The following is a 15,127-nucleotide window of genomic DNA, read 5'->3' as shown; positions in this document are numbered from 1 at the left end:
AAAATCATGAAACCTTCACTAGTACAAAGACACACAAGAATAGGCTTTTATAAAACCTTAGCACAGCCAGTATTAAGCTATAGTAGTGAAGCGTGGACTGTGAAGAATAAAGATGTCAGTAGAATAACAGCAAGTGAGATGAGGTTTATGAGAGCAACAGCTGGATATACTCGCTGGGATCATAAAAAAATGAGGACCTAATGCAAGAACTTCAAATAGAACCCATTATGCAACTCACTAGCAAGTATCAACTTCAGTGTCCACACCTGTGGAGTAACGGTCAGGTGGCCCGGGTTCGAATCCCGGTCGGGGCAAGTTACCTGGTTGAGGTTTTTTCCGGGGTTTTCCGTCAACCCAGTAGGAGCAAATGCTGGGTAGCTTTCGGTGCTAGACCCCGGATTCATTTCACCGGCATTATCACCTTCATTTCATTCAGAAGCTTAATAATAATAATAATAATAATAATAATAATAATAATAATAATAATAATAATAATAATAATAATAATGATTTATTTAACCTCGCAGAGTTAAGGCCATACGGCCTTCTCTAACACTCAACCAGGAGTAAAAACTGCGTTACAGAAACACTACAAATTTACAAAGTACACACAAAACTGAATAAGATAATAATAATAATAAAATGTAAACAAGTAAGTATAAATCAGACATAATATATAACATACAGAAAGAAAGGAAAAAGCATAATAAAATGTGAACAGCAGGTCAAAATAAAGGAGGCTTCCAAAGTATAAAAAATAAGACAATTATTGATAATAATAATAATAATAATAATAATAATAATAATAATAATAATAATAAAAATGAAGAATAGTAACAATAATAATGATAATAATAATAATAGGCCTAATAGTAATAATAATAATACTAATAGTAGTAATAAAATAGTGCAGTACAAAGCATACAGTGAATACAATATTTTTAAGTACACACAGAAAGGAAAATTATGATTATATATAGCTCAACTTATCACATTATAGTTATACCATTATCGGAAAATATGAAAACAAAAATATAAAATAAGTTAAATATCACTAGAACATAAAAAAAATTGTGAATACGTGGAAACATGCAATGCAACACTTGTCATAATAGTAAGTTAGTTTGGCAACTCGTCATAAGATAATTTTCTAACTTGGATTTGAAAGATTTCAATGTTCGGCAGCCCTTGACTTCAGGCGGCAGAGAGTTCCAGTGACGAGAGGTAGCAACAGTGAAAGATGAGGAATACAGAGACGATGTGTGAAGTGGAATTTCTAGCGTGTTATCGCGTTGTGATCGAGTATTAATATTATGATAGCGAGAGAGAGTAAGAAAACGAGTGAATAAATAATAGGGGGATGAAGTGTGCGTAATTCGATATAAGAGAGAAAGTGAGTAACCTAGTAAATAACCTAGATGTTGATACAGCGTCGTAAAATAACACAATAAAATAAAAAAATCAAGTTCAGTGGAAGGGTCATCTCGAACGAATGGATCGATGCAGAATTCCAAAAGCACTGTTTCATTACCATCCGCATGGCAAAAGATCTCTGGGTCGTCCAAAGAAGAGATGGACTGAAAATTCTAGTTTGAGACCGTAACGGGCCACTCGACCTAATACTTGTTAGGAACATGACGACGACAATTCATTTTGGTTTTCAGATAAATCTATTCAATATGATAAATTTATTTTAAATGCTCAATCAATATGATTTATCTACTTGCAAATTTATTATTTGCTATTACATCTTAAATAGATATGAACGTTTTCGCCTGTACGGCATCATCAGACATTTAAAAATTGACGAAATGTAATTCATTCATTCATTAATTTTATTCCATAAATCTTACATGAACAATGAAGCTTTAAGATGTGGAACAAGTCAAAATTTTACAATATTACAATTACAATTTTTACAAATTTTTATAGTTTTACAATTTAGTAATATTCTACCATTTTTACAATTTTGTGCAGTTTTTTACAATATTTTGGCGAGATGTAGTGAGATGAGGTGAAGTCCGAGGATTCGCCAAAAAATTACCCGGCATTTGCCTTTTGGTTGGGGAAAACCTCGGAAAAACCCAACCAGGTAATCAAATCAAAGGGGTTGATGCCGAGGATTCGCCATAGACCATCCGGCTTCAGTCCCACGGCTGTGGAAAACCTCGGAAGAAACCAAAGACCAAAGGGGGATCCAACCCAAGCCCGAACGCAGCTCCGGATCAGCAGCCCAGCGAGTCTGCCGACTGAGCTACATCGATGGCTCTACTAAAAGTATACAATACATAGCCAATCAGATTATTAAATTTACAAACGCAAGCGATCATTCATCAGTTGAGCTATATGTGCAATACAAAACAAGTAGGTTAATTAAATTTAAGGCATAAAGAATTCAACCAGTTGTGATATACAGAAATTGATAATACATATCATGCAAACTACTTCAAATTACAAACACAAACAATTTATCAGTAGAGCTATATAGATTACTATTCAATTTAAAGCATATACAATTCATCGGCCAAAACTATACAAATATATACAATACAAAGTAGCATACTTTCATTAAGCTATACAAATTTGTGCAATTAATATCAAGTAGATTAATTCAATTTATAATCATAAACAATTCATCAGTTGAGCTATACAGACTACTATACAATTTACAGCATATACAATTCACTAAATTGTACAAAGTAACATGCATAACAAAGTTGATTCGTTTTGTCATGAGTTTTATGTAGTGGACAACTTATTAGTAGAAATGTTCAATTTTGAATTTGTGTAATTTTTTTTGCCAGAAAATAAAGTATGAAATTTAAGATTGAATATTAATACATATAACTCATGTTACATTGTTTGTTAAATACACTTATTGTAAAGATAAATAGTTAAAATTGATAAAATTTATAAAATAATATACTTTGTGTCTAGATTAGAACAGATCACATAGTGCTATGCAATTATTTCGATGTAGTCAAATGGTGTATGTTTGTGCAATACGTTTGGATCTTCTGTAGTGATCGATCGTCGAATTCTTGGGTCTGTAACATATGTGTTGTAAATAAATTTATTTAAATCTAAAAATGTTGAAGTAACTGAACAATTTTACTGTGATGAACTTAAGAAACTGTAATTGAATATGTTTTTATGTTACATGTATGAATTTTTTAATTGAAAAATTTATAGGAAAAATGTGCATTTAAACAATCAATATACAGTAAATGAATGCAGTAGTCGTTTCACATGCATATAACAAGTAAATATGGGATTGTCGTGTCACCATAACATGATTTCTGGTAAAGATAATGTGACGCATGCCTAAACATCGATCATGTGACTTTATAGTTTACCGTAAACCAGTCATGTCAAGTGATGCCCATAGGAGCAAGCGCGCGCTTTAGAGCTCAGGAGAGCTTGAGCGCTTTACAGCGGAAAGGAAAGAGACAGACGAAAGAGGTGGTATATGCCGCTTGGTTGAGCTACATTCAGGGATGGCCAGCACTGATTCAATAGATAAAGGGAAGAGAACTTATTAAAACTGTATCCATTTTAACTTTTAGATTTGTCTAAGAAGTATAAGTACATATGGGAATGTAAGTTTTAATTTTAATGCTCATTTTTCACAAGTTTGATTTTTTATTCCAAAGAAATATTTTCTCAACTTATTTTTGTATGAAAAGTGAAATTTTCAGATAGGCCTATAGGCCTATTTATTTACTAGCCTTACAGAATGTTTTCCTAAATCTAATATATCGTAAATACATATTACTGAAGATAGTGTATTGAAAATTTTGAAAATATTCGCATGGAAATTGTTTGTAAGGAAATGAATTAACAAAGCAACTACTGTTACATCATAAGCAAAAGATGCGTGCCCATGTGTTATAAAAATGTCAGCTCTATAGCTCAGCAATTTTCGAGAAAATAATTTAATATTCTGATGATAGGAAGTTGCTCACAAATATCACCTTAAAAGCATAATGCGATAAGAGTTTTGTTATGTACACTTACACTTACACTTAAAACATATACAGCACCTAGGTAACTTTGCTTTGTACAGTAATATTGTTTTGATTAGTTTATTGATTACTTTTATAAGGCTAAAGGTACTATGAATATCAATTCCAACTTATCATGTCATACTCGATCTCTTTTTTGGGGATGTCACTTTCTTTATGAATGATGTGTTTCATTCACTTAGTACAGTATAATATTATACTACTATGGAATTTAAGTGAATATTCCTTCTTAACTCTTTATTATATTATTAAGATTTAAAACACAAGTGCAATATTAAGAAATCAGTGTTAGTACTTTTGTTTTACAGACAATATAGATAATATCAAACAGAAAGAAGCCATATAGAAATAACGACATAAAATCTCACGTTCCATTTCAAGTTTGTGCACCACTGTTTTCTTAATCCAATAGGCTGCTTATTCATACACACAATCCTTCCTCTTTCCATACTTAGCGCTTGATGCCCGCGCACGACGTCAAGGTCAGAAAAATGCGCTTGCTTTGACATCACTGCCGTAATCGAAATCCAGTGTGGTAAAAACTCTCTATTGAGAAGTTTCGCCTATGTCCCTTATTAGACTGACACCCTGTATACGCAGGATTATTTCTGCTCTCGCTTATCTCTGTTTTTTTTTTTTCTTATTTAATTTAAATGTTACAGTAAGTCATATATTGAAAGGTAGTGAAAGACGCCTTATTTTAAAGAAGTAGCACCTCATGTAAACTGTTTTGTTGTACCTGAGTATACTAGGAATGGCATGTTTAACATATTTCAAAATTTACATCGCTTTTAAATGCCGATTTTAATAGAAACATGATAAGCAAAATGGTTAAAGTATACGAATAGCTGTTTCATGCGAATTTATTAAAGATTGATACTGAATATATTTACCTAACCGTCTTCTTTTCTACACGGCCTACTAATTTATTACACAGTAGAGTTGGGCAACACGATTCTTTTTCAGAAGTCGATTCCAACGATTCAATCATACATTACGAATCGATTCTAACGATTCTTTCACGATTCTTCCTACTCTGCGATTCCAACGATTCGTCAACGAACGACTTACAGGACACTTTCCATTGCAAACCACGCGTAGAACAAAAACGTTCTACATCTCTCTCATAGATGGCATAAGAGGCGAGACATTGGATTGCCTCTTTCTCATTGGCTGGAACCATTCAGCATGACCTCCATTAATCTACGAAATTACCCAAGATAATGTCTCTAAATTATAATTTATCAACTGAACCTTATTATGAAGTACATTTTTTGCATTACATCTCTATTTAACTATGCAAATTTCAGGTTTGTGTTCATTATTTTCCATACTTAACAAATGCAGTACATATTTTGATTTCACTCTCGCTCGGGAGCATTCGACACGGTTCGGAAATGTCCGTTGACAGGTTACATCAAACAACTAATAGAATCGTGGGTTACGATACCATGCCGATTCCTTACTATTCTTTTGAACGACGATTCGTTACGATTCTTTTGAACGACGATTCGTTACGATTCTTTTGAACGACGATTCGTTGATACCACGAATCTATTCTTACGATTCTTTATTGTTAGTCGTTCGAATGAACGATTCGTTCACGAATCGACCCAACTCTATTACACAGGGCCAGCTACATGAAATTTCACTTTCAGTTTTTTTATAAGTACATGGATTTCTTATGGCAATGTTAATTCCCTATATACTATAGTTTGAAATATACATGGTGTAGGTATAACCTAGTTGCGTGCAACAGTCATAGGCACAATGACACGTCAGTAATATTGTCCTATTGTTTTTCTTAAAATGTGGTAAGTTTAATTGTAACAAGGTATACTTCCCATTGGCGCATCGCACTCAACTACAATAAATGCGAACCAATGATATTTCACTTTGTGTCGTCCATGCATAAATCTTTCAACTAACGTGATACCATGGAAACCAAAGGATGGAGCTGTAATAGTAATATACGTTACAAGAGCGGTATGTTGACGTTTTCATGGTCGAGGAAAAGATTGAAAAAGCGAAACGTAGTTGAGCTTTTTTAATTTCCGAGAATTGAAAGACAACATACCGCTCGTGTATCGTACATTATTTTGTGCGAAGATCGTTTATTACATACCTGAAAGACGAATTTCTAATTAGTTGCAATGAAATCTCCATCTCCACGGCAACTTCGGAAAACCAAAATATCTTTCTTCAACATTGTTGCTATAAAATGTTTTCTATGAGCGTATTCCGAATCTCACCGGTGAGCAGTCCGATGGCATCACGGTGTTCCGAATTCCAGCGATGACGTCATTGATGCTCCACCGGTGTCGCACCGGTGCCATCAACTTGCAGAGGTGGTGGAAGGCTCCATCAGCCGCCATCAGTGAATCTGATTGGTTCTTGTATAGGGCGGGAATTAGCAGACGAATGACATCGTGCACTGTAGTGTCATGGCAGGTGTGTTCTGCTTTAGTTCTGCTGTATTGTTTGTAATGAGCACAACGTAAAAACAATATGTTAATGGCTTATGAGCGAACATGTCAACGGACCAGTTATTATTACCGGTTCAAGAAATAAGTTGTTTATGATCTCTTTTATTTGAACGAGATGGAGTACGGAAATTTCGCAAAATTTTGCTAGCGTAGCACAGATAACCACTTACACAGTCGCCATGACAGCATCGATTCTTCCAGCAGTTTTGTTCCTTATTTTCGTGCAACGTGACGTCATTGATGCCACCGGACCGGTGAGATTCGGAATACGCTGTATGTTTGCTATACTCCAGCAGGCCGTGATATACGTCTGTCTTTTTTTTCCCCCAGTCCATCATGACATGATAAAACTGACGCAAATCTTCAACATTATAGACAGTTACGAAACAAAACGACTCAGGCAATAAGAAATGCAAAACTGAGGTTTTTCCATGAACTTATAACACCGGACTCAGATTCAGCCGACCTGTGGAAGAACTTACGAACAATAGGCTTAGGGCGCAGCAAGACTCAGATAGACGGGACACCATTCACAGTAGACGAACTGAATGACCACTTTGTTTTGACACAAACAACGGGCGTGAACGAAACAACAAAACAACATACAATTGACGAACTAAACAGTATTACCCTACCAGAGAGGGAAAAGTTTCACTTTCTGTACCTTTCACATGATGACGTAAAGAAGGCAATAAAGCGTATTTCGACTAAATCTGAAGGATCAGATCGGATTGGAATAAAACTGCTCCATAAATTATTGACGTAATACTACCAACCTTGACCCACATCTTTAACGCCTCACTCATAACCTCTACATATCCTCGACTTTGGAAACAAGCTCTCATTAGACCTATCCCGAAAAATAAAATTCCTGAATCCCCAAACGACTACAGACCAATTAGCATCTTACCAGCTCTGTCAAAAGCACTGGAGCGCGTAGTACATAAGCAATTGACCGACTACCTCAATGAGCATTGCTTACTTGACGACTACCAATCTGGTTTCCGTGCAGGACATAATACTACTACTGCCCTTTTAAAAGTGATTGAAGGCACTCGAGAAGCCAGCGACAGAGGAGAATTAACACTACTGACATTACTAGATTTCAGCAAAGCTTTCGACACAGTTGACACGGATCTCCTTTTATGCAAACTAAAAAACTACAATCTTTCTAACAGTGCCGTTGCTTGGTTCGATTACTACCTTCGCGAACGCCAACAATGTGTATCAGCCGGTGGTCATTCTTCCAATTGGCGTACCGTCAAGGCCGGAATCCCTCAGGGCTCGGTTCTTGGGCCATTACTTTTTACGCTTTATATAAACGACGTAACGAAGATCTTAAAATATTCAAAACACCACCTATACGCTGACGACTTACAACTTTACATTCATTCCCAAACTTGTACAATCAATGACTCTGTGACCAGAATTAATGAAGATCTAGCATCTGTAGCTCAATGGGCGCAAAAATTTGGACTCAGACTAAACCCAGACAAATCACAAGCTATAATAATGGGCCACCAACGAGCATTAAACAAAATAGATCTAGCCACTGTATCAAATACAAAAATAAATAATACTGCAATTACATATAGTAAGACAGTAAAAAATTTAGGGGTATATTTAGATTCAAATTTAAATTTTCAAAGTCAAGAGACCTATATATGTAAGAAAACTTTTTCCATAATTCATTCCCTCAAACACTTAACCAACGTTTTACCTCTCAGCCTTAAAAACAACCTGATCCAAACTTTAGTGAAGCCCCACTTCGATTATTGCGATTCTTTATTCACGAATCTAAATACTGATCTTGCCCATAGACTACAGCGTGTTCACAATATCTGCGTTCGTTTCGTTTGTAACATTAGGAAATTCGATCATGTAACACCGTCACTAGAATTGTTGTCTTGGAGTCCACTTAAAGAAAGAAGATTCTTCAACTCTCTCTTATTACTATTTAAAATCATCCACACCTCCACACCCTCTTACCTAGCATCTCGTTTTGTTTACCTTTCACTACCTCGAACCCGGAACATGTACCTTCTCTCTATTCCTCTGCACAGAACATCCTTCTACTCATCATCTTTCAGCATATCTATTCCACGCCTCTGGAATTCTCTCCCTGACCACGTCAGAGACTGTCGGACAATATCAAAATTCAAATTTAAATTAAAAAATCACATTCTAGTTCGTGGAATTGCTTGTTGAACACATGTCAGGTTGTGCAACTTCACCTTAACCCATGACATATAGTAAATATTGTAACTATGCTGTTGTAAAATTGAAAATTAATATGTAATGTATTTATTATTATTATTATTATTATTATTATTATTATTATTATTATTATTATTATTATTGTCAGTTATCAATATCATCATTGCTATCTCTGTTTTCTTTCTTTTTGTTGTATTAGCTCGATGAGAGCTCTATAGTGTACTTTTGACTCTGTTGACCCTCTATAGGGCTTTAACTTAATTTGTATCATTTTCATCAGTGTTTGTATTTCTTTTTTGTATTTATATGTGCTATCTGGTAGGATGGAAGAGAAGGCCTTATGGCCTTAATCCTGTCAGATTAAATTAAATAAATAATTAAATAATTATAAATGCGAACTTAAAACAAACGGTAAGGTTATGTAATGATTTATTTTTCATTTTAATATTTTAACAATATTATTTATATAACATATTGCAGTAATAACATCGGCATCTGGAATCTTGTTGATTTTTTCACGGCTTCCTTAATGTTACTTGTATCAGGAATGCAATAAGTTTCGTGGAATAGTAGACTTTACTTAAATTTTGCAAATATTTAAAAACAATAATTAACATTGCAATTTAGGTGAAATTGCAGTGGTAAGTTTCCAATTTATAATTATTACTATGTTAAACGTCTCTAAAAATAATATGTTAAAAGCCTAAAGCAGAAAAATGAATGTCGCACTTAAGCGGTAAGAAGAGGGAAATTGTTATGTGTGTTACGTTGGGAATAGTGAATGTGGTATTTCACACTTACCGCGTATTGGTTGTGTGCGGAAAACAAGCAAATACGCACGATCTCGCACAAAACATCTTGGAGTGCACTTAGATCGCCGTCTGTCATGGAAACATCACATCAACAGCAAACTTAAATTGGCCTACTCAAGACTCGCTAAATTATATCCGCTCCTCAACAAGAAATCATCTCTAAAGCTACAAAACTGCATGCTACTTTACACATCTCTATTACGACCTCTACTGCTTTATGCCTGTCCTGTCTGGCGAGGAGCTGCAATAAGTGAAATTAAACACATCCAGTCATTTCAAAATAAAGTCCTACGAATTTCACTCAATTCTCCTTGGTTTGTCCGTAACAGCCAACTACACAGAGAAACTGGTACTGACACAATCAAACAGTTCATTCATTCACAAGCTAAGAAGTTCTATAACAACCTAGAAAATGTTCCAGGCGCCATCCATTACTCTCTCGGAAGGAAGTCCACATTTCCCACCAGAATCAAGAGCCGACTTCCAATGGACCTCATATTATAATCAAAATTTATCATCACACCAACCTATGTAAATAATTATTTATTAACAATTATTTTTGTTCATTGAGGAGTCCAATCTAGGCTGTCCTCAATTCACTGTCATGTATTGAATTTTTATTTTTTAGAAATGATCTGTATAGCGCTAAATGCGCTGATCGATCAATAAATTGTTTAAAAAAAAGCTATACTTCCTGATTTAACTACGAGTTAGAGCATTAAAATAAATGAAGAACGTCACAGCGCAACGTTAATGAGAGAACGGCAAAAATGTACGCCATCCCACGTCCTTGCAACGAATTATGGGAAACCTGTACTATTACTGTCTTTTCACAGACAGCTGCCTTGACCATTAAAAACCAATCGTTGAAAACTAGACTTAAATTAGTGAACTTATGATCCAATGCCTAGCGTGTTAAAACAAAAGACCACGGAGGAAATGACGAAACTGTACTATGTACTTAGTTTATGAACACCTTCCATAGTACGGATTATCAGATTTTTTCACTCCACTCTCTTCATTACCACGGATAATAGAGGTTCTACAATAGCCTACTTTTCCCAATAAACGAACCTCTTTTCTTTCTAGCTGTGCCTCCATCTGTCAATTGCTGAATATCAGTCGTGACATCAGGTTGCAACTTACACTCTTAGCTAAATTATTGTAAGATATATTAGGAAGTGTACGTCAGATTTACGTATCAATAGTATTAATAGAAATTTTTCTGTAATTGCAGTTCATTTATTTTCTCATAAGAGTGTCTTATCTAACAAGGTAATTCTGGATGAAAACTTATGTGATGATCGTGATACCACAGTCTAGTAGGCTATATACAGTCACGAAGCTCAATACGTAAGGAATATGCATCCATAGATAGTTGCTAACCACTAGGATCGCTACTGTCGCCTCATCACAGACAATGCGAAATAGTACCGGCACAGTCTATTGTTCCTAGTACCCTCAACAACTCAACCCTGTCCATAGGTCTACTGCCGAGCGGATGACAGTTCAGTACAGGGTATTCGATAACAACTTACAATGTCATTCACAGTTTAGGAATATCATATGTTATTAATTTATGGAGAAAGTCGTCGTAATTCAAGTGAGACAAGAAAGATGTGCCGTCAACGTTTTCCTTAAAGTAGGTTATCTAATCAGCGAACTTTTGTAGCACTTTCACAACGATTTTTAGAAACTAGAAGTCTCTTACCCCGTTTCTAAAATCACACAACCAGAAATTTGTTTTAAAAATGGTACTGCTTTACTGAAGCGGGAGAGATTAAAATTTTGCATTAGAAAAAAAAGTTCGTGTGATTTTGTGCAGAAAACCATTATTGTTTATTTTTTAGACGTACAATAAAAAATGGAGCAATATTTTACATAAAATGTAAATTTACCATAGTGTTCTATTAATGAGATTGAAAATTTGCATTTGCTGCTCGTTTTATGTAAATAACAGTATTGTCATGGTCCGTTCCTGCATTACAACAGAGCACCTGTACCGGTATGTGTGTACCCGCTTGAGCTGTACTGTGTACTTATGAACCCACTTCTCCCCACGTTGTAAAACGTCTAATATTGTAAACTTTAATAATTGGTTAAATATTGCAATTAGAAAAAAAAAATGTAAGGACATTTTTCCTTTCTTATGGCATGAATAATCTTCAGTTAAAATAATGGCACTTATACCCCTTACATCCTGTATAAAATCACTAAAAAAAAGTGCAAACCACATTTAAATAAAACTAAAGAAATCAATAAAATCGTATTCTGAAATATTTTCTTGTAGTTAAATTTATGTGTTTTTAGTGTAAAAAGAAATTAGAAACATAAAACAAATACAATTGAAGAAAAGAAATCTATATATATATATATATATATATATATATATATATATATAATTTGAACTGGTAATGGAAATTACGGAAAAAACGGCTGAACGGATTTTAATAAATGGCCCCTCATTTTGAAGCTTGGAACCCAACGTTTTTCGGAAATATAGTAGTTTTCAGTGAAATGTCAATTTTTAAACATAATTTTCCTATTTTCCAAAATCCATTTGTCGTCAGTTTTGAGAACTAGCTAATTGCATTCAGGAGAAGCGAAGCGAGCATCAAGTCGGCCGTGTTGCATTTCAGAATAAAACAAAACACACACTACAGTAAACAATATTACACGAAGGCCATGATCTGCAAGAATGCTGACATATTTAGAGCTCAAATTAAATTGGTTATTAAAAACTTAACTTACTAAAAATAATTTACAGGTTCGATTCTGTAGTGTGTAATTTTCGGGAGACAGCTGTGTATTGGATATTAAAAACTACAAAACTTGAGGTGGTTTGATGACATTATTACTATTAGAAATGAAATATTATTGTAGTTAGTGCCATGATGTGACTATTTTTCATTAATTATACATATTAATGCTATATTGATGATATGAAAGTGAAACGTTTTGGGGTTATATAAGTAGATGTAGAGAATAACTTAAATTAGATTTTGATTTCTATATTTTACTGATTGGCGGATATATAGTACATGCAACTGAAAGCTATAAAACTTACGTAAGATAATATTATTAAAAATCAAATATTTTTATAGCTATTAATCAAGTGGGGTTGGGTATTTTTCATATATTTAAAGGCGGTGTGGTATAGATATTTATATGCATGGTTCTCTTCAGTATTGGCTCGAGAGAGAGTATCTTTCATTATTATGGAAGCAAATAACTTTCAGAATGTCTGGTATTCTTCATTGAAAATAAATCTGAAAAATGTTTATTTGAACGTCTAATGAACTTAGTTTGCAGCATTTGCTGCACAAGCCACTAGTAAAAATTTAATTCAGAAATATTTCCTTTTGGTTAGGTCTATATGATTTTATATTTCAATTGTATTCCAATGGATACCACCCCATTGTGGAATCCTGGGAAATGAGAATGCGGATGCTTTAGCAAAGAAGGGCAGCACTGCTACTTACAGACCTGTTACTAAATCTACGTATTACTCTGTGAAGAGATTTATTAAATCTACATACTTAGACTTCAACAAACAAAATTTGATAACACAATCCCAAGGGAAAAAATGGAACTCTCTGCATCACAATCCACGGTTAATTCCCGATTTACCACGAAAATCGTCTGTAGCTGCATTCAGATTGGCAACATGCCATGATTGTTTGGCCACACATCTGCATAGAATTGGAATATATCAGTCCCCTAACTGTCCATTGTGCAACTCAAACCAAGAAATGGATTCGGAACACCTCAAAATCTGTGCTTCAGTGGCTTACCATGATAATATCTTTGAAAAATCTTGGAGTACAAGAGGTCAAATGACTTCATTGTCAAATGCCTGGCATTAGAAAACAACAACAACATATTTCATGTAAGTTTATTTTTATAAAAATAAAAATTATAAACAAAATAGAGATCTAAACAAATAAAATTACAGAGAAATAAATAAAAATTATATTTCGAAACAAATATGGAGCTCAAGAACAGTTTTTTTCGCCTATTACGTCATTTTACGTAACAAGAGCAATAAAGTATTATAAATGGCAATAGCATTCTAGGTTTAAAAGAAATATTGGCACATTTGTATTAGTGGAATTGATGTACAATGACATGATGTCATGTTATTTGTGACCACACACATTTTGTACCTTAATTTTATTGTGTTTCTCTAGTCACTCCACAATTCAAACGTTAGTCTCTGCCCGGCGGGGACGGGATTTTGTTACTGATGTTCAGCTTCATTTCTTGTTTCATTTAGCCATTCTAAAAATCGTGTTTGCAGTGAGTGTTTCACTTAGTTTGACTTTATAACTATCTGTAATAAAATCTGTGTTAAGAAATGTAATGCAATAATGTGTTATATAACGTAGACAGGAATGTAACTTAATCATGACAATATAATTTGAACTGATAATGGATATTACGCGGAAACGGCTGAACGAATTTTAATGAGTGACTCGCCATTTTGACGCTTGGCATCCAAGGACTTTCAGAAAAATAGTAATTTTCAGTGAAGCTTTAGGTTTCCTACATAATTTTCCTATTTTCCAAAATCCATCTTTCGTCAGTTTGGAGAATTAATTGCATTTCAGAAAAAAACACACTACAATAAACAATAGGCTATTACACGAAGGCCATGACCTGCAGGATTGCTGACATATTTAGAGTTCAAATCAATTTCTTATTAAAAACTTCAAAACCCACTAAAAATAATTTACAGGTGTGTAATTTTCTGAGTACAGCTGTGTATTGGATATTAAAATCTACAAAACTTGAGGTTGATGATATTATTACCATTAGAAATGAAACATTATTATAGTTAATGCCATAATGTGAATATTTTTCATTAATTTATACATATTAATGCTATATTGATGATACGAAAGTGAAACGTTTTGAGGTTATGTAAGTAGATGTAGAGAATATCTTAAATCAGATCTTCATTTCTATAATTTACTGAGTGGCGCCTATATAGTATATATATATATACAGTGATTTTATATATATAACTACAAAACGTACGTAATATAATATTGTTATTAAAAATTAAAAAAATATTTTTATAGTTATTAATCAAGTGGGGTTGGATTTTTTCATATACTTAATGACGGTCTGATGTAGATATTTATATGCGTCATTGCTCGAGAGAGCGCAAAAATTTCAGTTCCTAAGGAAAGACCAAAAGGTATTACTTACTGATAAAGTAAGAGGCCTACAAAATTTTGTAATATCCCAATCATTTCAGCAAGAACTCTTAGCAGGATAAAATGATTTTACCCTCTACATTTGAAGCTCTACATGCAGCAGCTATACCAAGATGTTATGTATATTGTTCGAAAGCATAGCAAACCTGACTTTTTTAACTTTCACCTACAATCCACAATGACCTGAAATAGCTATTGCTTTACTCCCACATGAAAACCCCACTGATCGTCCTGACATTGTTACTTGGGTTTTCGCGTTGAAACTCAAAAACTGAATGTGGATAGGTTCAAGAAAAAGTATTTGGTATAAAACCATTCAGAGGGAGTATGTTTCATTATTATGGAAGCAAATAATTTTCAAAATG

The sequence above is a fragment of the Periplaneta americana genome, chromosome 6 (assembly GCF_040183065.1).
Source record: "Periplaneta americana isolate PAMFEO1 chromosome 6, P.americana_PAMFEO1_priV1, whole genome shotgun sequence".
Taxonomy (NCBI): Eukaryota; Metazoa; Arthropoda; class Insecta; order Blattodea; family Blattidae; genus Periplaneta; species Periplaneta americana.
Note: the sequence above shows the minus strand (reverse complement) of the source record.